At 46.0% G+C, this 24,742-nt stretch overlaps 11 non-coding genes across 11 annotated transcripts; all 11 read right to left on the bottom strand.

Annotated features, from left to right (window-relative positions):
- Positions 1-2,794: 2,794 nt before the first annotated feature.
- On the bottom strand, positions 2,795-2,866 carry TRNAP-CGG (transfer RNA proline (anticodon CGG)). Its single transcript has one exon. It is a non-coding gene; the product is annotated as a tRNA-Pro (tRNA).
- A 793-nt stretch (positions 2,867-3,659) lies between these two features.
- Positions 3,660-3,731, bottom strand: TRNAP-UGG (transfer RNA proline (anticodon UGG)). The gene has a single exon. It is a non-coding gene; the product is annotated as a tRNA-Pro (tRNA).
- Positions 3,732-5,388: 1,657 nt separating this feature from the next.
- On the bottom strand, positions 5,389-5,460 carry TRNAP-UGG (transfer RNA proline (anticodon UGG)). The gene has a single exon. It is a non-coding gene; the product is annotated as a tRNA-Pro (tRNA).
- A 793-nt stretch (positions 5,461-6,253) lies between these two features.
- TRNAP-UGG (transfer RNA proline (anticodon UGG)) lies at positions 6,254-6,325 on the bottom strand. Its single transcript has one exon. It is a non-coding gene; the product is annotated as a tRNA-Pro (tRNA).
- Positions 6,326-7,983: 1,658 nt separating this feature from the next.
- On the bottom strand, positions 7,984-8,055 carry TRNAP-UGG (transfer RNA proline (anticodon UGG)). Its single transcript has one exon. It is a non-coding gene; the product is annotated as a tRNA-Pro (tRNA).
- Positions 8,056-8,847: 792 nt separating this feature from the next.
- On the bottom strand, positions 8,848-8,919 carry TRNAP-UGG (transfer RNA proline (anticodon UGG)). The gene has a single exon. It is a non-coding gene; the product is annotated as a tRNA-Pro (tRNA).
- Positions 8,920-9,711: 792 nt separating this feature from the next.
- TRNAP-UGG (transfer RNA proline (anticodon UGG)) lies at positions 9,712-9,783 on the bottom strand. The gene has a single exon. It is a non-coding gene; the product is annotated as a tRNA-Pro (tRNA).
- Positions 9,784-10,576: 793 nt separating this feature from the next.
- On the bottom strand, positions 10,577-10,648 carry TRNAP-UGG (transfer RNA proline (anticodon UGG)). The gene has a single exon. It is a non-coding gene; the product is annotated as a tRNA-Pro (tRNA).
- A 793-nt stretch (positions 10,649-11,441) lies between these two features.
- Positions 11,442-11,513, bottom strand: TRNAP-UGG (transfer RNA proline (anticodon UGG)). Its single transcript has one exon. It is a non-coding gene; the product is annotated as a tRNA-Pro (tRNA).
- A 793-nt stretch (positions 11,514-12,306) lies between these two features.
- Positions 12,307-12,378, bottom strand: TRNAP-UGG (transfer RNA proline (anticodon UGG)). Its single transcript has one exon. It is a non-coding gene; the product is annotated as a tRNA-Pro (tRNA).
- Positions 12,379-14,036: 1,658 nt separating this feature from the next.
- TRNAP-CGG (transfer RNA proline (anticodon CGG)) lies at positions 14,037-14,108 on the bottom strand. The gene has a single exon. It is a non-coding gene; the product is annotated as a tRNA-Pro (tRNA).
- Between the last annotated feature and the right edge of the window lie 10,634 nt (positions 14,109-24,742).

Genomic DNA, 24,742 nt, shown 5'->3' with positions numbered 1-24,742 from the left:
TTTTTTTTCCGCCAATTTCGACCGTATCTGTACGGTCGTTCGTTTATTGTTCACACGGATCATGCGGCCTTGCAGTATGCTCTTAAAATGGACCAACCATCCGGCCAGCTGGCGCGGTGGTTGGACACACTGCAAGAATTTCCTTCCAAATTCACCATCGGAAGGGAGTGCGTCACGCTAATGCGGACGCACTTTCCAGGCTGCCACAGCGATCCCCTTGCGCGTGTGCGTCGGGGACGCATAGGTGTGGCCCGATTCAGCACCCCCCTCAGCCTGTCGCGCTGGCAGTCGATGTGCCTGAAGTTCCGCTTGAGCCGGGGCCGGCTGATGGGGGACCGGCTGATGGCATTCTAGATCTCCCGAGGTCTGTGTGGATTCGGGAACAAATGTTGGATGATTCTTTGGTAACGTTACGTAAGCGGCCTGTGAAGGGGAGTGGGGGACTCTGTGCGGGTGGCGTGCCGGAAACCGCTCTCCGTGATGGCTTGTTGATGTGGAGGGAAGGGATGCAGGAACGCTGGCGTCTTGTTGTACCGGCATCATTGCGGTATGAATTGATTAGGACTCTGCATTGTGACGCGCTTTTACATCTGGGGGTGCAGAAGACGCTATTGACAGTGCAGCGAGACTACTATTGGCACGGCATGACGACGAATGTCATCGGGCACGTTTGCGCGTGTCCCGATTGTGCCCGCCGTAAGCCACCTAAACATCCATATGTGCCGCCGACACAATCTATTCAGGTGTCTCGAGTAAATGAGTTGGTGGCGTTAGATATTTTGGGACCCTTTCCGCCATCCGCTAGGGAAAATAAATATTTGCTGGTAGGGGTGGAGTACCTCTCCCGCTGGCCGATGGCCTTTGCCTGACCAGTCAGCGGCGTCTATCACAGACGCCTTTCTATTTGGGTATGTTATGGACAAAGGGGTGCCGGAGAGGCTCCTTACAGACCAAGGCCGGAATTTTTCGTCTAAATTGTTGGGGGAGGTGTGTGCGGCTCTGGAAACAAAAAAAATACGGACATCTCCCTACCACCCACAAACGGATGGTATGGTGGAACGGCTTAATCGGACCCTGTCCGCCATGTTGTACCACACGGTTAGTGAAAAACAATCGGATTGGGATTTGCATATCCCTGGGGTGCTTTCAGCGTACCGGATGACGCCGCACGCGGCTACAGGATATTCGCCGTTTTTTCTAATGTACGGTCGTGAAAACGTGCCGCCGATCAATGAACCGTTGGGAACCGGAGCGAGGAGACCTGCTAAGCCTCTTCCTGATTATATTCAGGACACCGTTCACCGAGTCACTGAGGCGCGGGAAGGGGCCCGCATGGCTACGGCCAGAGCCCAGGCTCGGAATGAGCGGTGTGCGCGACGTTCAAAAGGGGAATGCCCCTGGAAAACGGGGGACCTGGCCTGGCTCCATTGTCCACAGGTGCGGCCAGGTACCTCTCCTAAGTTACATAAACCATGGCACGGGCCGGTTCGCCTCATCGAGGTTCCCAACCCACAGTCGGCGCGTGTTCGGTTTGGTTCTCGGCGTTGGTTCGTCCACACATCTCGGTTGAAACCATACGTGGCCCCTCGACCGGATGCATCATCTCCTGAGGTTGCCTTGCCGGGGTCTGTTGCTGCCGACTCGCCCTTGCCTGTGCCTGCTGACCTTGGAAGAGCGCCTGTCGTGCCTTTCACAGACGAGCCGGCCGTGACACGGCAAGGGGAAGAAGAAGGCTCAGCTCGGGGTGCGCCTGCCACGGCTGCGGAACCTTTGAGGCCCGCAGCCCTCCCAACCCCGCCGCGGACGCGATTGCGGGACGCCTCTAATGCTGCGCTTTTGAGAGTAGGGGACCGGGACGTTGCCAGGCCTCCATTTGCGACAGACGAACTTCAGCCTGTCGCTCTTAAAACCCTGCCACGTTCCCGCTCGGCAGGAGGGCCACCGACCGTCCGGGACGGCCCGGCGACCCGCACCTGCTCGAAATCCCTCACATTTCGTTAATTATTGTGTTGTGTTCTTGTTCTTTCGGTATATTATTGCGTGTTCTGTGTCCTTTTTCGTATTCGGTCGTGTTCGCTCGCATTGCTTGTTGGAGTTGTGTTCAGCCGAGGTCGGCTGGATTTTCTCTACGGGGGAGGGTGGTGTAATGCGGGCATAAACGACCTCCCGGAAGTGACGTCATGGGGGGAGGAGTTACGTCACTTGGGGGAGAGGGTTCAGGTCTATAAGGGGGGGAACCAGAAGCAGTAGGGGAGTGATCGGAGACTGGGAAAGTGTGAGGCCACGCAGGGCGAAGGGTGAGAGAGGGAGTGGTGAGATCGCCACACACACGGGCCATGAGGATCGGCACCCGTCGGCCAACGGTGACCGACCCCGGGGCAGCAGGAGCAGCGAGGAAGCTGCAGAGAGAGCAGCGGGTCTGCAAGAGAGGAGTTGGGCAGCGGGGGTCTGCGCGACGAGAACAGCAGCGGGTCTGCAAGAGAGGAGTTGGGCAGCGGGGGTCTGCGCGACGAGACAGCAGCGGTTCTGCTAGGAGGAAGTTGGGCTACGTGAGCGACAGCAGCCTGGGGCTGCAGAGCGAAGAGTATATAGGGGAGTGCCGTGAGGGAAAATAGATCGAACCCAAATAAAGGACACAGGACAGAGAGAAGCGTCCGAGTCTTTTATTACACATTCAAAGCGAGAACCATACCCCGAGATCAACAAGCTACCTCAGCATGCTGTGCAGCAAAAGTTGTGAAGATAAAAGCCAGAGTCAGTTCAAAATTGACCAATCCCCAAGAAAATGGTGCTTGGGCTCGTCCGGGATTTGAACCCGGGACCTCTCGCACCCGAAGCGAAAATCATACCCCTAGACCAACGAGCTACACGTTTTCAACCAGTGAATAATGTATGAAAATGAGGTTCAATCAACACTTCGATTATCTCATGAGATGTAACTTTGCTGAGAGATTATGAACATTTTTGACCCAAATAAGTTTTGAAAATGTTCTTAATACAAGATGTTGGTTGAAAATGCATGGGTATAGACTTGCACGAAAAGCAATATCACTTTTCGATAACAAAAACAATGATATGGGAACCAATATTTAATGACATTTCTAACTTGACTCACCACACACTCTAACAATCTATTGAGATGAATACAACTCAGGTCACAGGAGTCTTCGTGTATTGTCCTTATGATGGCCGACTCATCCCAGAAAAATAAAACTACCGGGGTTGGATTCCGGAATTTCTTGCATTCAAAGCGAGAACCATACCCCGAGATCAACAAGCTACCTTTGTGTCCACATAACGCATAAATACGAGTACTTGTATACGAGGCTTCATGTAAAAATCATAACTTTTGAATAGTAAACTGAAAGAGAATAGCACAATGAGTCAAGAATTTGCCCAGATTGAGTCAGGCACAAACCCTTTCAATGATGCGATTTCTTGAATTGCTTATTTTACACGAATTTTGATTTTAATCATGGTATCATCATTAGTGTCAAGATATTATCATGATTGCTAATTTATGGATGAACGAAGTAGTCCCTACGCTATGTCATTGATAGCATTGATTGCTCATACCTCAGCATGCTGTGCAGCGAAAGTTGTGAAGATAAAAGCCAGGGCCAGTTCAAAATTGACCAATCCCCAAGAAAATGGTGCCTGGGCTCGTCCGGGATTTGAACCCGGGACCCCTCGCACCCAAAGCGAGAATCATACCCCTAGACCAACGAGCCACTCATGTTCAAGCAGTGAATAATGTATGAAAATGAGGTTCAATCAACACTTCGATTATCTCATGAGATGTAACTTTGCTGAGAGATAATGAACATTTTTGTCACAAATAAGTTTTGAAAATGTTCTTAATACAAGATGTTGGTTGAAAATGCATGGTTATAGACTTGCACGAAAAGCAATATTACTTTTCTATTACAAAAAAATTATATGGAAACCAATATTTAATGACATTTCTAACTTGACTCACCACACACTCTAACAATCTATTGAGATGAATACAACTCAGGTCGCAGGAGTCTTGGTGTATTGTCCCTATGATGGCCGACTCATCCCAGAAAAATAAAACTACCGGGCAAAGAATCCGGAACTTCTTGCATTCAAAGCGAGAACCATACCCCGAGACCAACAAGCTACCTTTGTGTCCACATAACGCATAAATACGAGTACTTGTATACGAGGCTTCATGTAAATATCATAACTTTTGAATAGTAAACTGAAAGAGAATAGCACAATGAGTCAAGAATTTGCCCAGATTGAGTCAGGCACAAACCCTTTCAATGATGCGATTTCTTGAATTGCTTCTTTTACCCGAAATTTGATTTTAATCATGGTATCATCATTGGTGTCAAGATATTATCATGATTGCTAATTTATGGATGAACGAAGTAGTCCCTACGCTATGTCATTGATAGCATTGATTGCCCATACCTCAGCATGCTGTGCAGCAAAAGTTGTGAAGATAAAAGCCAGGGCCAGTTCAAAATTGACCAATCCCCAAGAAAATTGTGCTTGGGCTCGTCCGGGATTTGAACCCGCAACCTCTCGCACCCAAAGCGAAAATCATACCCCTAGACCAACGCGCCACACGTTTTCAACCAGTGAATAATGTATGAAAATTAGGTTCAATCAACACTTCGATTATCTCATGAGATGGAACTTTGCTCAGAGATAATGAACATTTTTGACCCAAATAAGTTTTGAAAATGTTCTTAATACAAGATGTTGGTTAAAAATGCATGGTTATAGACTTGCACGAAAAGCAATATTACTTTTCTATTACAAAAACAATTATATGGGAACCAATATTTAATGACATTTCTAACTTGACTCACCACACACTCTAACAATCTATTGAGATGAATACAACTCAGGTCGCAGGAGTCTTCGTGTATTGTCCCTATGATGGCCGACTCATCCCAGAAAAATAAAACTACCGGGCAAAGAATCCGGAACTTCTTGCATTCAAAGCGAGAACCATACCCCGAGACCAACAAGCTACCTTTGTGTCCACATAACGCATAAATACGAGTACTTGTATACGAGGCTTCATGTAAAAATCATAACTTTTGAATAGTAAACTGAAAGAGAATAGCACAATGAGTCAAGAATTTGCCCAGATTGAGTCAGGCACAAACCCTTTCAATGATGCGATTTCTTGAATTGCTTATTTTACACGAATTTTGATTTTAATCATGGCATCATCATTGGTGTCAAGATATTATCATGATTGCTAATTTATGGATGATCGAAGTAGTCCCTACGCTATGTCATTGATAGCATTGATTGCCCATACCTCAGCATGCTGTGCAGCGAAAGTTGTGAAGATAAAAGCCAGGGCCAGTTCAAAATTGACCAATCCCCAAGAAAATGGTGCTTGGGCTCGTCCGGGATTTGAACCCGGGACCTCTCGCACCCAAAGCGAAAATCATACCCCAAGACCAACGAGCCACACGTTTTCAACCAGTGAATAATGTATGAAAATTAGGTTCAATCAACACTTCGATTATCTCATGAGATGGAACTTTGCTGAGAGATTATGAACATTTTTGACCCAAATAAGTTTTGAAAATGTTCTTAATACAAGATGTTGGTTGAAAATGCATGGTTATAGACTTGCACGAAAAGCAATATCACTTTTCGATAACAAAACCAATGATATGGGAACCAATATTTAATGACATTTCTAACTTGACTCACCACACACTCTAACAATCTATTGAGATGAATGCAACTCAGGTCGCAGGAGTCTTCGTGTATTGTCCCTATGATGGCCGACTCATCCCAGAAAAATAAAACTACCGGGCTTGGATTCCGGAATTTCTTGCATTCAAAGCGAGAACCATACCCCGAGATCAACAAGCTACCTTTGTGTCCACATAACGCATAAATACGAGTACTTGTATACGAGGCTTCATGTAAAAATCATAACTTTTGAATAGTAAACTGAAAGAGAATAGCACAATGAGTCAAGAATTTGCCCAGATTGAGTCAGGCACAAACCCTTTCAATGATGCGATTTCTTGAATTGCTTCTTTTACACGAATTTTGATTTTAATCATGGTATCATCATTGGTGTCAAGATATTATCATGATTGCTAATTTATGGATGAACGAAGTAGTCCCTACGCTATGTCATTGACAGCATTGATTGCCCATACCTCAGCATGCTGTGCAGCAAAAGTTGTGAAGATAAAAGCCAGGGCCAGTTCAAAATTGACCAATCCCCAAGAAAATGGTGCTTGGGCTCGTCCGGGATTTGAACCCGGGACCTCTCGCACCCAAAGCGAGAATCATACCCCTAGACCAACGAGCCACTCATCTTCAAGCAGTGAATAATGTATGAAAATGAGGTTCAATCAACACTTCGTTTATCTCATGAGATGTAACTTTGTTGAGAGATAATGAACATTTTTGTCACAAATAAGTTTTGAAAATGTTCTTAATACAAGATGTTGGTTGAAAATGCATGGTTATAGACTTGCACGAAAAGCAATATCACTTTTCTATAACAAAAACAATGATATGGGAACCAATATTTAATGACATTTCTAACTTGACTCACCACACACTCTAACAATCTATTGAGATGAATACAACTCAGGTCGCAGGAGTCTTCGTGTATTGTCCCTATGATGGCCGACTCATCCCAGAAAAATAAAACTACCGGGCAAAGAATCCGGAACTTCTTGCATTCAAAGCGAGAACCATACCCCGAGACCAACAAGCTACCTTTGTGTCCACATAACGCATAAATACGAGTACTTGTATACGAGGCTTCATGTAAAAATCATAACTTTTGAATAGTAAACTGAAAGAGAATAGCACAATGAGTCAAGAATTTGCCCAGATTGAGTCAGGCACAAACCCTTTCAATGATGCGATTTCTTGAATTGCTTATTTTACACGAATTTTGATTTTAATCATGGCATCATCATTGGTGTCAAGATATTATCATGATTGCTAATTTATGGATGATCGAAGTAGTCCCTACGCTATGTCATTGATAGCATTGATTGCCCATACCTCAGCATGCTGTGCAGCGAAAGTTGTGAAGATAAAAGCCAGGGCCAGTTCAAAATTGACCAATCCCCAAGAAAATGGTGCTTGGGCTCGTCCGTGATTTGAACCCGGGACCTCTCGCACCCAAAGCGAAAATCATACCCCAAGACCAACGAGCCACACGTTTTCAACCAGTGAATAATGTATGAAAATTAGGTTCAATCAACACTTCGATTATCTCATGAGATGGAACTTTGCTGAGAGATTATGAACATTTTTGACCCAAATAAGTTTTGAAAATGTTCTTAATACAAGATGTTGGTTGAAAATGCATGGTTATAGACTTGCACGAAAAGCAATATCACTTTTCGATAACAAAACCAATGATATGGGAACCAATATTTAATGACATTTCTAACTTGACTCACCACACACTCTAACAATCTATTGAGATGAATGCAACTCAGGTTGCAGGAGTCTTCGTGTATTGTCCCTATGATGGCCGACTCATCCCAGAAAAATAAAACTACCGGGCTTGGATTCCGGAATTTCTTGCATTCAAAGCGAGAACCATACCCCGAGATCAACAAGCTACCTTTGTGTCCACATAACGCATAAATACGAGTACTTGTATACGAGGCTTCATGTAAAAATCATAACTTTTGAATAGTAAACTGAAAGAGAATAGCACAATGAGTCAAGAATTTGCCCAGATTGAGTCAGGCACAAACCCTTTCAATGATGCGATTTCTTGAATTGCTTCTTTTACACGAATTTTGATTTTAATCATGGTATCATCATTGGTGTCAAGATATTATCATGATTGCTAATTTATGGATGAACGAAGTAGTCCCTACGCTATGTCATTGACAGCATTGATTGCCCATACCTCAGCATGCTGTGCAGCAAAAGTTGTGAAGATAAAAGCCAGGGCCAGTTCAAAATTGACCAATCCCCAAGAAAATGGTGCTTGGGCTCGTCCGGGATTTGAACCCGGGACCTCTCGCACCCAAAGCGAGAATCATACCCCTAGACCAACGCGCCACTCATCTTCAAGCAGTGAATAATGTATGAAAATGAGGTTCAATCAACACTTCGTTTATCTCATGAGATGTAACTTTGTTGAGAGATAATGAACATTTTTGTCACAAATAAGTTTTGAAAATGTTCTTAATACAAGATGTTGGTTGAAAATGCATGGTTATAGACTTGCACGAAAAGCAATATCACTTTTCTATAACAAAAACAATTATATGGGAACCAATATTTAATGACATTTCTAACTTGACTCACCACACACTCTAACAATCTATTGAGATGAATACAACTCAGGTCGCAGGAGTCTTCGTGTATTGTCCCTATGATGGCCGACTCATCCCAGAAAAATAAAACTACCGGGCAAAGAATCCGGAACTTCTTGCATTCAAAGAGAGAACCAACCCCGAGACCAACAAGCTACCTTTGTGTCCACATAACGCATAAATACGAGTACTTGTATACGAGGCTTCATGTAAAAATCATAACTTTTGACTAGTAAACTGAAAGAGAATAGCACAATGAGTCAAGAATTTGCCCAGATTGAGTCAGGCACAAACCCTTTCAATGATGCGATTTCTTGAATTGCTTATTTTACACGAATTTTGATTTTAATCATGGTATCATCATTAGTGTCAAGATATTATCATGATTGCTAATTTATGGATGAACGAAGTAGTCCCTACGCTATGTCATTGATAGCATTGATTGCCCATACCTCAGCATGCTGTGCAGCGAAAGTTGTGAAGATAAAAGCCAGGGCCAGTTCAAAATTGACCAATCCCCAAGAAAATGGTGCCTGGGCTCGTCCGGGATTTGAACCCGGGAACTCTCGCACCCAAAGCGAGAATCATACCCCTGGACCAACGAGCCACTCATGTTCAAGCAGTGAATAATGTATGAAAATGAGGTTCAATCAACACTTCGATTATCTCATGAGATGTAACTTTGCTGAGAGATAATGAACATTTTTGTCACAAATAAGTTTTGAAAATGTTCTTAATACAAGATGTTGGTTGAAAATGCATGGTTATAGACTTGCACGAAAAGCAATATTACTTTTCTATTACAAAAACAATTATATGGGAACCAATATATAATGACATTTCTAACTTGACTCACCACACACTCTAACAATCTATTGAGATGAATACAACTCAGGTCGCAGGAGTCTTCGTGTATTGTCCCTATGATGGCCGACTCATCCCAGAAAAATAAAACTACCGGGCAAAGAATCCGGAACTTCTTGCATTCAAAGCGAGAACCATACCCCGAGACCAACAAGCTACCTTTGTGTCCACATAACGCATAAATACGAGTACTTGTATACGAGGCTTCATGTAAAAATCATAACTTTTGAATAGTAAACTGAAAGAGAATAGCACAATGAGTCAAGAATTTGCCCAGATTGAGTCAGGCACAAACCTTTCAATGATGCGATTTCTTGAATTGCTTCTTTTACCCGAATTTTGATTTTAATCATGGTATCATCATTGGTGTCAAGATATTATCATGATTGCTAATTTATGGATGAACGAAGTAGTCCCTACGCTATGTCATTGATAGCATTGATTGCCCATACCTCAGCATGCTGTGCAGCAAAAGTTGTGAAGATAAAAGCCAGGGCCAGTTCAAAATTGACCAATCCCCAAGAAAATTGTGCCTGGGCTCGTCCGGGATTTGAACCCGCAACCTCTCGCACCCAAAGCGAAAATCATACCCCTAGACCAACGAGCCACACGTTTTCAACCAGTGAATAATGTATGAAAATTAGGTTCAATCAACACTTCGATTATCTCATGAGATGGAACTTTGCTGAGAGATAATGAACATTTTTGACCCAAATAAGTATTGAAAATGTTCTTAATACAAGATGTTGGTTGAAAATGCATGGTTATAGACTTGCACGAAAAGCAATATCACTTTTCTATAACAAAAACAATGATATGGGAACCAATATTTAATGACATTTCTAACTTGACTCACCACACACTCTAACAATCTATTGAGATGAATGCAACTCAGGTCGCAGGAGTCTTCGTGTATTGTCCCTATGATGGCCGACTCATCCCAGAAAAATAAAACTACCGGGCAAAGAATCCGGAACTTCTTGCATTCAAAGCGAGAACCATACCCCGAGACCAACAAGCTACCTTAGTGTCCACATAACGCATAAATACGAGTACTTGTATACGAGGCTTCATGTAAAAATCATAACTTTTGAATAGTAAACTGAAAGAGAATAGCACAATGAGTCAAGAATTTGCCCAGATTGAGTCAGGCACAAACCCTTTCAATGATGCGACTTCTTGAATTGCTTATTTTACACGAATTTTGATTTTAATCATGGTATCATCATTAGTGTCAAGATATTATCATGATTGCTAATTTATGGATGAACGAAGTAGTCCCTACGCTATGTCATTGATAGCATTGATTGCCCATACCTCAGCATGCTGTGCAGCGAAAGTTGTGAAGATAAAAGCCAGGGCCAGTTCAAAATTGACCAATCCCCAAGAAAATGGTGCCTGGGCTCGTCCGGGATTTGAACCCGGGACCTCTCGCACCCAAAGCGAGAATCATACCCCTGGACCAACGAGCCACTCATGTTCAAGCAGTGAATAATGTATGAAAATGAGGTTCAATCAACACTTCGATTATCTCATGAGATGTAACTTTGCTGAGAGATAATGAACATTTTTGTCACAAATAAGTTTTGAAAATGTTCTTAATACAAGATGTTGGTTGAAAATGCATGGTTATAGACTTGCACGAAAAGCAATATTACTTTTCTATTACAAAAACAATTATATGGGAACCAATATTTAATGACATTTCTAACTTGACTCACCACACACTCTAACAATCTATTGAGATGAATACAACTCAGGTCGCAGGAGTCTTCGTGTATTGTCCCTATGATGGCCGACTCATCCTAGAAAAATAAAACTACCGGGCAAAGAATCCGGAACTTCTTGCATTCAAAGCGAGAACCATACCCCGAGACCAGCAAGCTACCTTTGTGTCCACATAACGCATAAATACGAGTACTTGTATACGAGGCTTCATGTAAAAATCATAACTTTTGAATAGTAAACTGAAAGAGAATAGCACAATGAGTCAAGAATTTGCCCAGATTGAGTCAGGCACAAACCCTTTCAATGATGCGATTTCTTGAATTGCTTCTTTTACCCGAATTTTGATTTAAATTATGGTATCATCATTGGTGTCAAGATATTATCATGATTGCTAATTTATGGATGAACGAAGTAGTCCCTACGCTATGTCATTGATAGCATTGATTGCCCATACCTCAGCATGCTGTGCAGCGAAAGTTGTGAAGATAAAAGCCAGGGCCAGTTCAAAATTGACCAATCCCCAAGAAAATGGTGCCTGGGCTCGTCCGGGATTTGAACCCGGGACCTCTCGCACCCAAAGCCAAAATCATACCCCTAGACCAACGAGCCACTCATGTTCAAGCAGTGAATAATGTATGAAAATGAGGTTCAATCAACACTTCGATTATCTCATGAGATGTAACTTTGCTGAGAGATAATGAACATTTTTGTCACAAATAAGTTTTGAAAATGTTCTTAATACAAGATGTTGGTTGAAAATGCATGGTTATAGACTTGCACGAAAAGCAATATTACTTTTCTATTACAAAAACAATTACATGGGAACCAATATTTAATGACATTTCTAACTTGACTCACCACACACTCTAACAATCTATTGAGATGAATACAACTCAGGTCGCAGGAGTCTTCGTGTATTGTCCCTATGATGGCCGACTCATCCTAGAAAAATAAAACTACCGGGCAAAGAATCCGGAACTTCTTGCATTCAAAACGAGAACCATACCCCGAGACCAGCAAGCTACCTTTGTGTCCACATAACGCATAAATACGAGTACTTGTATACGAGGCTTCATGTAAAAATCATAACTTTTGAATAGTAAACTGAAAGAGAATAGCACAATGAGTCAAGAATTTGCCCAGATTGAGTCAGGCACAAACCCTTTCAATGATGCGATTTCTTGAATTGCTTCTTTTACCCGAATTTTGATTTAAATTATGGTATCATCATTGGTGTCAAGATATTATCATGATTGCTAATTTATGGATGAACGAAGTAGTCCCTACGCTATGTCATTGATAGCATTGATTGCCCATACCTCAGCATGCTGTGCAGCGAAAGTTGTGAAGATAAAAGCCAGGGCAAGTTCAAAATTGACCAATCCCCAAGAAAATGGTGCCTGGGCTCGTCCGGGATTTGAACCCGGGACCTCTCGCACCCAAAGCCAAAATCATACCCCTAGACCAACGAGCCACTCATGTTCAAGCAGTGAATAATGTATGAAAATGAGGTTCAATCAACACTTCGATTATCTCATGAGATGTAACTTTGCTGAGAGATAATGAACATTTTTGTCACAAATAAGTTTTGAAAATGTTCTTAATACAAGATGTTGGTTGAAAATGCATGGTTATAGACTTGCACGAAAAGCAATATCATTTTTCTATAACAAAAACAATGATATGGGAACCAATATTTAATGACATTTCTAACTTGACTCACCACACACTCTAACAATCTATTGAGATGAATACAACTCAGGTCGCAGGAGTCTTCGTGTATTGTCCCTATGATGGCCGACTCATCCCAGAAAAATAAAACTACCGGGCAAAGAATCCGGAACTTCTTGCATTCAAAGCGAGAACCATACCCCGAGACCAACAAGCTACCTTTGTGTCTACATAATGCATAAATACGAGTACTTGTATACGAGGCTTCATGTAAAAATCATAACTTTTGAATAGTAAACTGAAAGAGAATAGCACAATGAGTCAAGAATTTGCCCAGATTGAGTCAGGCACAAACCCTTTCAATGATGCGATTTCTTGAATTGCTTATTTTACACGAATTTTGATTTTAATCATGGTATCATCATTGGTGTCAAGATATTATCATGATTGCTAATTTATGGATGAACGAAGTAGTCCCTACGCTATGTCATTGATAGCATTGATTGCCCATACCTCAGCATGCTGTGCAGCAAAAGTTGTGAAGATAAAAGCCAGGGCCAGTTCAAAATTGACCAATCCCCAAGAAAATGGTGCTTGGGCTCGTTCGAGATTTGAACCCGGGACCTCTCGCACCCGAAGCGAAAATCATACCCCTAGACCAACGAGCCACACGTTTTCAACTAGTGAATAATGTATGAAAATGAGGTTCAATCAACACTTCGATTATCTCATGAGATGTAACTTTGCTGAGAGATAATGAACATTTTTGACCCAAATAAGTTTTGAAAATGTTCTTAAAACAAGATGTTGGTTGAAAATGCATGGTTATAGACTTGCACGAAAAGCAATATCACTTTTCTATAACAAAAACAATGATATGGGAACCAATATTTAATGACATTTCTAACTTGACTCACCACACACTCTAACAATCTATTGAGATGAATACAACTCGGGTCGCAGGAGTCTTCGTGTATTGTCCTTATGATGGCCGACTCATCCCAGAAAAATAAAACTACCGGGCTTGGATTCCGGAATTTCTTGCATTCAAAGCGAGAACTATACCCCGAGATCAACAAGCTACCTTTATGTCCACATAACGCATAAATACGAGTACTTGTTTACGAGGCTTCATGTAAAAATCATAACTTTTGAATAGTAAACTGAAAGAGAATAGGACAATGAGTCAAGAATTTGCCCAGATTGAGTCAGGCACAAACCCTTTCAATGATGCGATTCTTTGAATTGCTTATTTTACACGAATTTTTATTTTAATCATGGTATCATCATTGGTGTCAAGATATTATCATGATTGCTAATTTATGGATGAACGAAGGAGTCCATACGCTATGTCATTGATAGCATTGATTTCCCATACTTCAGCATGCTGTGCAGCAAAAGTTGTGAAGATAAAAGCCAGGGCCAGTTCAAAATTGACCAATCCCCAAGAAAATGGTACTTGGGCTCGTCCGGGATTTGAACCCGGGATCTCTCGCACCCGAAGCGAAAATCATACCCCTAGACCAACGAGCCACTCATCTTCAACCAGTGAATCTTCTTCTTCCTAGCGTTGTTCCCGCTGTGGCGCAGGGTCCGCTTTTCGGCATTGTCTTCTCCATTTGGCTCGGTCCAGGGCATCTTCAGGGGATGCGTTGACCGTCTTTATGTCTTCCTTTATCCGAACCATCCATCGCTTCTTCGGACGTCCGCGTGGACGGCGGCCCTCTGGCTCAATACGCATGGCAGTCTTGGCCACTGATGACTCTTCACTTCGCATCACATGGCCGTACCACCGAAGCCTTGCCTCAAGCATCTTGTCCGCAATGGGGGCCACACCAAGTCGCTTCCGAACGTCTTCGTTCATGACACGATCCCATCGAGTGAGTCCGAGGCTCCATCTGAGCATCCTCATCTCCATGGTGTGGAGAGCTTGTTCGTGTACAGTTGTGGCTGGCCAGCACTCGGATCCATAGAGTGCCACCGGTCGGACGATGGTCTTGTAAATTTTTCCCTTCAGCCTATCCGGTATTTTCCGATCACAGAGGACTCCGGTGACTTGCCTCCACTTCATCCATGCCGCATTGACTCGTGACCTCACATCAGTCGTGATGCTACCATCTGAGCTGATGGTGGAGCCCAGGTACTTAAAGTCCGTCACTTTCTTCAGATCTTCTCCGTCAATGCTGATGGTGCCGTCGGTTTGGGGGCCACACTCCATATACTCCGTCTTTTTGATGTTAAACCTCATCCCGTTTTCGTCCAAACGTTCCTTCCACAGGCGCGTTTGTCTTTCCACTTCTCCTTTCTCTTCATCTGAGAGGAGGACGTAATCCGCGTAGAGAATTGACCATGGCAGGGGCGTGTGCAGGTCGGCAGTGATCGTGTCCATGCACAAGATAAACAAGAGTGGTGACAGGGCCGATCCTTGGTGCACTCCAACGCTGATCGGAAATGGCGGTGATATGCCCACTGCACACCTGAATGCACTTGTGACGTTCTTGTATAGGAGTTGCACCCAATGCACGTAGGTTTCAGGGACTCCATGGGATCGAAGCGAGTGCCAGATGAGGTCGTGGGGGACCCTGTCAAATGCCTTTTCAAGGTCGAGGAACGACACGTGCACATCTTTCTTCTTCTCTCTGTGCCTCTCCAGCCTGATGAAAATGAGGTTAAATCAACACTTCGATTATCTCATGAGATGTAACTTTGCTGAGAGATAATGAACATTTTTGACACAAATAAGTTTTGAAAATGTTCTTAATACAAGATGTTGGTTGAAAATGCATGGTTATAGATTTGCACGAAGATCAATATCACTTTTCTATAACAAAGACAATTATATGGGAACCAATATTTAATGACATTTCTAACTTGACTCACCACACACTCTAACAATCTATTGAGATGAATACAACTCAGGTCGCAGGAGTCTTCGTGTATTGTCCTTATGATGGCCGACTCATCCCAGAAAAATAAAACTACCGGGCTTGGATTCCGGAATTTCTAGCATTCAAAGCGAGAACCATACCCCGAGATCAACAAGCTACCTTTGTGTCCACATAACGCATAAATACGAGTACTTGTATACGAGGCTTCATGTAAAAATCATAACTTTGAATAGTAAACTGAATGAGTCAAGAATTTGCCCAGATTGAGTCAGGCACAAACCCTTTCAATGATGCGATTTCTTGAATTGCTTATTTTACACGAATTTTTATTTTAATCATGGTATCATCATTGGTGTCAAGATATTATCATGATTGCTAATTTATGGATGAACGAAAGAGTCCCTACGCTATGTCATTGATAGCATTGATTGCCCATACTTCAGCATGCTGTGCAGCAAAATTTGTGAAGATAAAAGCCAGGGCCAGTTCAAAATTGACCAATCCCCAAGAAAATGGTGCTTGGGCTCGTCCGGGATTTGATCCCGGGACCTCTCGCACCCGAAGCGAAAATCTATACCCCTAGACCAGGGGTCGGCAACCTGCGGCTCCGGAGCCGCATGCGGCTCTTTTGAACCTTGACCGCGGCTCCGGGGCGGATGCTAGCGAGGGGAGGAGGCGCACTGTGACACCTGCTCTGGCGTTGCCGCTGCTGACAGGTCGCCGCTCCGCTCCACACTGCCCGCCCGGTGACAGGCAATAACGTTGCCGTTGCTTTGTCACATGTTTGGAAGAAGTAAAAACCTTCCTGGGCAGCAAAGAGCTCACCTTTGCTGAGCTGGAACAGCCAGAGTGGCTGGAAAAATTACATTTTATGGTAGACATGACAGCACATCTAAACACGCTAAATACAACCCTTCAGGGGAAAGGAGGCACAGCCCTGCACATGCTGGAGGAGGTTTTGGCATTCGAGCGCAAGTTGGCAGTGTTTGTCAAAGATTTACAGAGAGGTACACTGTCTCACTTTCCCTCTTTGAGAGAGTTCAAACAAAGTCATGATACGATAAATTTGGAATATTTCAAGTCTGCAATCACCACAATGCAAAGTTCGTTTGGGAAACGATTCTGTGAGTTCAGAGAGGAAAAAACGACATTATCCTTCCCTGTCACTCCCCTGGCGATCGATCCATCCCTATTGAATATGACTGCATTTGCAGGTGTAAGTCAACCTGATCTTGAGATGGAACTGGCCGATATAGCCGACAAAGATATATGGGTGTCCAAGTTCAAATGCTTGACCGCTACTCTTGAGGATGTTGCCCGTCAGAAGGCCATTCTGGCTCAGAATCATAAATGGAGTGATATTGAAAACCTTCCCAAACAGGACAAACTTGTATTCGAAACATGGAATGCCATCCCCAACACTTATATAAACATGAAAAAGTATGCATTTGGAGTCCTGTCGATCTTCGGCTCCACATATGTATGTGAGCAGGTCTTCTCCAACATGAACTATATTAAAAACAAACATCGATCACGCCTCACAGATGACAGCTTGCAAGCCTGTGTGAAAATGAAGGTGACGTCTTACAGCCCTGATGTGCAGACACTGTGCACTGAGGTTCAGGAGCAAAAATCCCATTAACCAGGTAATTTAGCTATTAATTTGCAAAAATATATTTTACATTGTTAAGTGAAAAAGTCCTTTTTTTATTCAGATTGACAGCTGACTGCACGATCCTGTATATAGCAATAAGGTAAGAAACAATATATGCAGTGTTATATTTGTTTTAAATGTTGCAATGGTGTTGCGGCTCCCAGTTTATTTTTTCCTTCGGAAACGGGTCCAAGTGGCTCTTTATGTCTTAAAGGTTGCAGACCCCTGCCCTAGACCAACGAGCCACATGTTTTCAACCACTGAATAATGTATAAAAATGAGGTTAAATCAACACTTCGATTATCTCATAAGATGTAACTTTGCTGAGAGATAATGAACATTTTTGACACAAATAAGTTTAGAAAATGTTCTTAATACAAGATGTTGGTTGAAAATGCATGGTTATAGACTTGCACGAAAAGCAATATCACTTTTCTATAACAAAAACAATTATATGGGAACCAATATTTAATGACATTTCTAACTTAACTCACCACACACTCTAATAAGCTATTGAGATGAATACAACTGAGGTCGCAGGAGTATTCGTGTATTATCCTTATGATGGCCGACTCATCCCAGAAAAATAAAACTACCGGGCTTGGATTCCGGAATTTCTTGCATTCAAAGCGAGAACCATACCCCGAGATCAACAAGCTACCTTTGTGTTCACATAACGCATAAATACGAGTACTTGTGTAATGCGAGCAAGGATTGAGGGGGGCGGAGTCTGGGTCACGTGAGGAGGGAGGAGTTAGGGTCACGTTGGGGAGAGGATTTAGGGAGAGAACCGGAAGAGGATTGGGGAGTTGAGACAGAGTGAAACGGGAGGAGGCCACGCTGGGCAGTACGGGGAGGGTGGCGCGATCGCCACGTGTTGGGAGACCTCGGCACCGTCGGCCATCGGTGTCAGGGCGCAGGGGGCTAGCGGGCTGTGGAAGGCTGGCTGCAGAGCGGAGCAGCAGGGTGGCTGCAGAGCGAAGCAGTAGTGTGGCTGCAGAGCGGAGGAGCAGCGTGGCTGCAGAGCGGAGCAGCAGTGTGGCTGCAGAGCGGAGGAGCAGTGTGGCTGCAGAGCGGAGGAGCAGTGTGGCTGCAGAGCGGAGCAGCAGAGTGGCTGCAGAGCGGAGCAGCAGTGTGGCTGCAGAGCGGAGCAGCAGGGTGACTGCAGAGCGGAACAGCAGTGTGGCTGCAGAGCGGAGGAGCAGTGTGGCTGCAGGGCGGAGCAGCAGTGTGGCTGCAGAACGGAGCAGCAGGGTGGCTGTGGAGTGATCGACGGAGGAGACGCGGGCCTGAGTGAGGACGCCGTGGGAGCGAGATTTACACGAACCCAAATAAAGGACAACGGAGATCGACACTGTGAAAGAGTCCTTTATTACACTGGTGTCAGAAGTGAAACGGCATGTCAAAACAGCTCAGAAGAAAGAACGTCCCTGCACCATCTTCTGCAGCATCTTCTGAAGACGACCTCCCTCCAGCGGTGGCGCTACTGACGATGGAGGGGGGAAGCGACGCTGGGACGAGCGACGGTCCGGGGGTGCAGGACGTTGCCGCTTCGGTGGGTCCATCCGCGCAAGTGGACGCTGATGAAGGATGGCGACAGGTGGCGGCCCAACTGGAGGCACTTAAGGCGGTGTTGACGCAGTTGTGAGACCTCGTGACGCCGGCGACGACTTCGGGGAGGCCCAGCGGGGAACAGCGGGCCGGGGCCTTGCCGACGCCGTCAGCCCTCTCCACCACGCGGCACGAAGCCGCCATCTTGGGCGTGGCCGAGGAGGAATGGCGGGAAGCCGCCATCTTATGCCCTCCACCGCGGGGAGCCGCCATCTTGAACACGTTGCGGAGTGACGCCATCTTGTCGCTGCCGCACGAGTCACCATCGACGAAGGACGGCGGAGCAAGGACCCGCAGCCATCATTTAACAACTGTTAAAGAGTTCTCCATCGGCGGAGATTGGAGCGCGTTCGCCTGCCGTTTTCAAGCGGCTGTACGATCCGCCAAATGGACGGACGCGGAGGCCCTGGAAGTCCTACCAACACTTCTCGACGACGAGTCCGTCAGGTTCTTCCGCTCCATCAAGGCCGAAAAGAAGAGGACGCTACAGGGGGTCTTTGAGGAAATGGCGGATGCGTATGAGCCTCCAGACGATGCTCATCGCAGATTCGTACAGCGGCAACGGGCGCCTGAAGAATCGCCGGTGGCATTCTGAGGCGCCGTTCTGGAACTGGCTATGGCCGCATATCCTGAGACGGAGCCTGATTTGTTGGAACCCCTCATATTGGGCAAGATGCTGGAATTATCTAGAGACTTGGGGATCCCCATGCCGGTGTGCGGCCATGATAAGTTGACGTCCCATGCTGCAGCTAAGTGCTTAGATGCCCAATTTAACCTTCGACGGTGGAAACAGGTGTCAGCTTGGATGGGGGGCCCCATCGTCGAAGGCGGTGCTACAGGATGGGATCCTAAGAATGCGGTCTACGTTCCTGACGACAAGGGTCCGCAGGAGATGATGGCCACCTCCGCTCAGTGGCCTGCTCGAGGGGGAGCGGGGCTGGAGTCCGGGCCGCCGACGCGGGAGCGTCGGGACAGAGGGGGTGCCGCGTGGCGAAACGACGTGGAGTGTTTCCGCTGCGGCCGTAAGGGCCACTTCGCCAGGGATTGTTGGGCTCACATCCCGGGGCCGCCCCAGCTGGAGGCCTCGGCCACGGACGTGACGCGAAAGGACCATCCAGGACAGGCAAGTCGGTGTGCATCAGACACCCGGCAAGGCCTGTCACCTCATGCATCACCATCGCCGAGCGGTCCGTGTGTCGTTAACAATGGGGGGCTGCCGATTGACCCGTGTCGCTCACTGACGCAGTGGCGGAGATTGGCACGGAGGGTGGTTGCGGCCGCTACTGGGTCGTCCACTGTGCCTGGTTCTATTCAGGGGGTCGAGGTGCGTATTTTGGTGGACTCCGGTGCGTCCGCGACCATTATATCAGACGTCATTTTCCATCTCTTGGGCATTCCGCCGGGGAGAGTGCAACCGGTTTATGACTCTTGCATAGCGGCGAACGGGGGAAGTATGGGCATTGTGGGCCAGGTGGACGCCAACATATCGATTGGGGTGGTGTCGGCTTCAGGGGCCGTTTTGATTTCCAGGTCCCTCGCGGTGCCCTGTTTGTTGGGGACCGATTTCCTGGCAAAAATGCCCATTCAAATAAGGGTTAATCAAAATTGCATTGAATTGCCAGGTGGTCGGAAAATTTAGTTCTTGCCGTCGCCCTAGGGCCAGTCTGCCCCTGACTGCCAGGTGCAGGCGCTGTCCGAGGTATCTGTTGACATTCCACCTGGTTCGCAGATGCTTATTCCGTTGAGATATCGGAAACCAGTGCCTGGCGTTGAGGGAGCGGCGGGGGTTTTGTTATCACCGTACATGGCTATAACGGGCGGCTCGGCGCTAGTTGGGGCACAAACGATTGTCCAGTCGGGTCAGCCTCCGTTTTTACAAGTGCTGAATGGGAGTGCGTACCGGCCGGAACGGTTTTGGCTCACGCCACGACTGCGTTCACGGCCCATGACGACCGGGGCCACCGGGACATGGTAGGGGGGGTTTCGGGCCCCACGGGGCAGGATGATCGATGGGTTGCCGAGATGTGCGGGGAGAACTCATCCCTGACCGGGGAACAACGGTCCGCGCTTCGCGCGCTGTTGCTAAGCTATTCCGACGTGTTCAGCTCGGATGATTTTGACTTGGGACGCACCTCCTTGCTTTCCCACCACATTGATACGGGGGACGCTGCTCCGATTCGGTTGAACTCGCATCGGTTGAGCCCGACGGAGCGGGATCATGTTCGTGGCACAGTGGAGGACATGCTGGCTGCTGACATAATATCCCCGTCTAACAGTCCATGGGGCGCGCCGGTAGTGCTTGTGAAGAAAAAGGATGGGAAACTGTGATTTTGCGTCGATTTTCGCAAATTAAACAAAGTGTCCGTGGCAGACGCGTACCCCCTGCCACGTATGGATGATTCCCTCGATGCCTTGTCCGGGGCGAAGTTTTTTCAACGCTTGATCTCTCCTTGGGATTCTGGCAGCTTCCCCTGGATGAGTCCTCGAGGGAAAAGACGGCTTTCCGTACGCCGCAGGGCTTATTTCAGTTTAATTGTCTTCCGATGGGCTTGAATGCTGCCCCCACCACTTTTCAGCGGTTGATGGAGCTGGTGTTAACGGGTCTGCAGTGGGAGACATGTTTGATATATTTAGACGATGTCATCGTCTTTAGCCGCACATTTGACGAACATCTACAGAGATTGGAAACGGTATTTGCTAGGATGCGCTCCGCCAATCTGAAATTTAAACCCAAAAAGTGTCACCTACTGCAACGATCCATGCGTTATTTGGGACACATAGTCAGTGCGGACGGGGTGGCCACAGACCCAGAGAAGACGGCGTGCGTTCGCAACTGGCTAACCCCCGGCCTCAGTAGGGGACGTACGTCGCTTCCTTGGGTTCGCCTCATATTATCGCAGGTTCGTTCTGAACTTTGCTATGATCGCTAGGCCCTTGCACCTCCTTACGGGGAAGGATCGGAGGTTCAGTTGCGGACCGCCGGAGGAAACGGCGTTTGAGGGCCTACGCGATCATTTGGCGACGGCGCCGACATTGGACTATCCGGATTTTGATCGCCCTTTTATTCTGGATACGGACGCTAGTGACACCGGGATCGGGGCCATTCTGTCAAAGTCCAAGGGCGGCGTGGAACGCGTGGTAGCCTACGGTAGCCGCGTGCTGTCCCCGGCAGAAACCCGCTACTGCGTTACTCGCCACGAACTATTGGCTATTGTCTATTTTCTCCGCCAATATCGGCCGTATCTATACGGCCATTCGTTTATTGTGCGCACGAACCATGCGGCTCTGCAATATGCCCTGAGAGTTGACCAACCATCTGGCCAACTGGCACGATGGTTGGAAACCCTGCAGGAATTTTCTCAGGGTGCAGAAAACCAGAGGTGGGACAAAGTCATTGTTATGCAAGTCCAAGTCGAGTCGCAAGTCATCAAATTCATGACTCGAGTCTGACTCGAGTCCAAGTCACATGACTCGAGTCCACATCTCATAGGTGGGACAAAGTCATTGTTATGCAAGTCCAAGTCGAGTCGCAAGTCATCAAATTCATGACTCGAGTCTGACTCGAGTCCAAGTCACATGACTCGAGTCCACACCTCTGCAGAAAACTTTGTTGACGTTGCAGCGAGACTACATCTGGCACGGCATGACGACGGATGTCGTCGGACACATTCGGGTGTGTCCCGAGTGTGCCCGGCGGAAGCCGCCTAAAAACCCATATGTGCTGCCAGTGCAATCTATACAGGTGGCTCTGATTAACGAGTTGGTGGCATTGGATATTTTGGGACCCTTCCCGCCATCCGCTAGGGGCAATACATTTTTGCTGGTCGGGGTGGAATATCTTTCCCGCTGGCCGATGGCTTTGCCCTTACCCGACCAGTCGGCGGCGTCTATCATGGACGCCTTCCTGTTTGGATATGTAATGGACAAAGGGACACCAGAAAGGCTGCTCACGGATCAGGGGCAACATTTTTCTTTTAAATTATTGGCGGAAGTGTGCGCTGCTCTGGGAACCAAGAAGGTTTGTACGTCTCCCTACCACCCGCAGACAGATGGCATGGTGGAACGGCTTAATCGAACGCTGTCGGCCATGCTATGTCACATGGTTAACGAGAAACAAGCTGATTGGGATTTGCATATCCCTGGGGTACTCTCTGCGTATCGGTTGACGCCTCATGCGTCCACAGGGTATTCTCCATTTTTTCTAATGTACGGCCGCGAGAATGTGCCGCCGGTGGACGTACAGCTGGGTACGGGGGCGGAGGGTCCTGTTAAGCCTCTCCCCGAGTACATTCAAGACACTGTTCGATGCGTCACCGAGGCACGGGAGGGGGCCTGATTGGCTACTGCCAAGACCCAGGCACGGAACGAACGTTGCGCCCGGCACTCGAATGGTAAATGCCCCTGGCGAGTGGGGGACATGGCCTGGCTGCACTGCCCGCAGGTGCGGGCGGGGACCTCCCCTAAGCTGCACAAACCATGGCAGGGGCCGGTTAAGCTCATGATTGTCTACTCATCCCAGAAAAATAAACCTACCGGGCTTACAATCGGGAACTTCTTGCATCCAAAGTGAGAACCATACCCCTAGACCAACAAGCGACCTTTCTGTCGACATAGCGCGTAAATACGAGTACTTGTATACGAGGATTCATGTAAATAGCATGACTTTTGCATAATAAACTGACGGGGAATAGGACAATGAGTCAAGAATTTGCCCAGATTTAGTCAGGCTAAAAACCATTTCAATGATGCGATTTCGTGAATTGCTTATTTTACACCAATTTTTATTTTAATCATGGCATCATCATTGGTGTCAAGATATTATCATGATTGCTAATTTCTGGATGAACGAAGGAGTCTCTACGCTATGTCATTGATAGTATTGATTGACAATACCTCAACATACTGTGCAGCAAAAGTAGTGAAGATAAAAGCCAGGGCCAGTTCAAAATTGACTTGGGTTTTTGTCGACCAATCCCCAAGAAAATGGTGCTTGGGCTCATCCGGGATTTGAACGCGGGACCTCTCGCACCCTAAGCGAGAATCATACCCCTAGACCAGGGGTCGGCAACCAAAAAAACAAGAAGAGCCATTTCTTTCCAATTCGGTACAAACTTCAGTATTTCAAGAGCCGCAATGCATCTATGTACATACGTACATATCGTCAAGAAGCAGCCCGTAAAGAACCGCATGTGGCTCCGGAGCGGTAGGTTGCCGACCCCTGCCCTAGACCAACGAGCCACTCATCTTCAACCAGTGAACAATGTTTGAAAATGAGGTTCAAACAACAATTTGATTATCTCATGAGATGTAACTTTGCTGAGAGATAATGAGCATTTTTGGCACAAATAAGTTTTGACAATGTTCTTAATACAAGATGTTGGTTGAAAATGCATGGCTATAGACTTTTACGAACAGCAATATGACTTTTCTATAACAAAAACAATTATATGGGATCCAATATTTAAGGACATTTTTTACTTTTTTCACCACACACTCTAATACTCTCTTGAGATGAATAAAACTCAGGTCGGAGGACTCTTCGTGTATTGTTCTTATGATTGTCTACTCATCCCAGAAAAATTAACCTACCGGGCTTGGAATCGGGAACTTCTTGCATCCAAAGCGTGAACCATACCCCCAGACCAACAGGCGACCTTTCTGTCGACATAGCACGTAAATACGAGTACTTGTATACGAGGATTCATGTAAATAGCATGACTTTTGCATAGTAAACTGACGGAGAATAGGACAATGAGTCAAGAATTTACCCAGATTTAGTCAGGCTAAAAACCATTTCAATGATGCGATTTCGTGAATTGCTTATTTTATACCAATTTTGATTTTAATCATGGCATCATCATTGGTGTCAAGATATTATCATGATTGCTAATTTATGGATGAACGAAGAAGTCCCTACGCTATGTCATTGATAGTATTGATTGACCATACCTCAACATGCTGTGCAGCAAAAGTTGTGAAGATAATAGCCAGGGACAGTTCAACATTGACTTGGG

This window comes from Lampetra planeri, chromosome 24, assembly GCF_965212315.1.
Source record: "Lampetra planeri chromosome 24, kcLamPlan1.2.h2, whole genome shotgun sequence".
Taxonomy (NCBI): Eukaryota; Metazoa; Chordata; class Hyperoartia; order Petromyzontiformes; family Petromyzontidae; genus Lampetra; species Lampetra planeri.
Note: the sequence above shows the minus strand (reverse complement) of the source record. Positions and strands in the feature narration are given on the sequence as shown.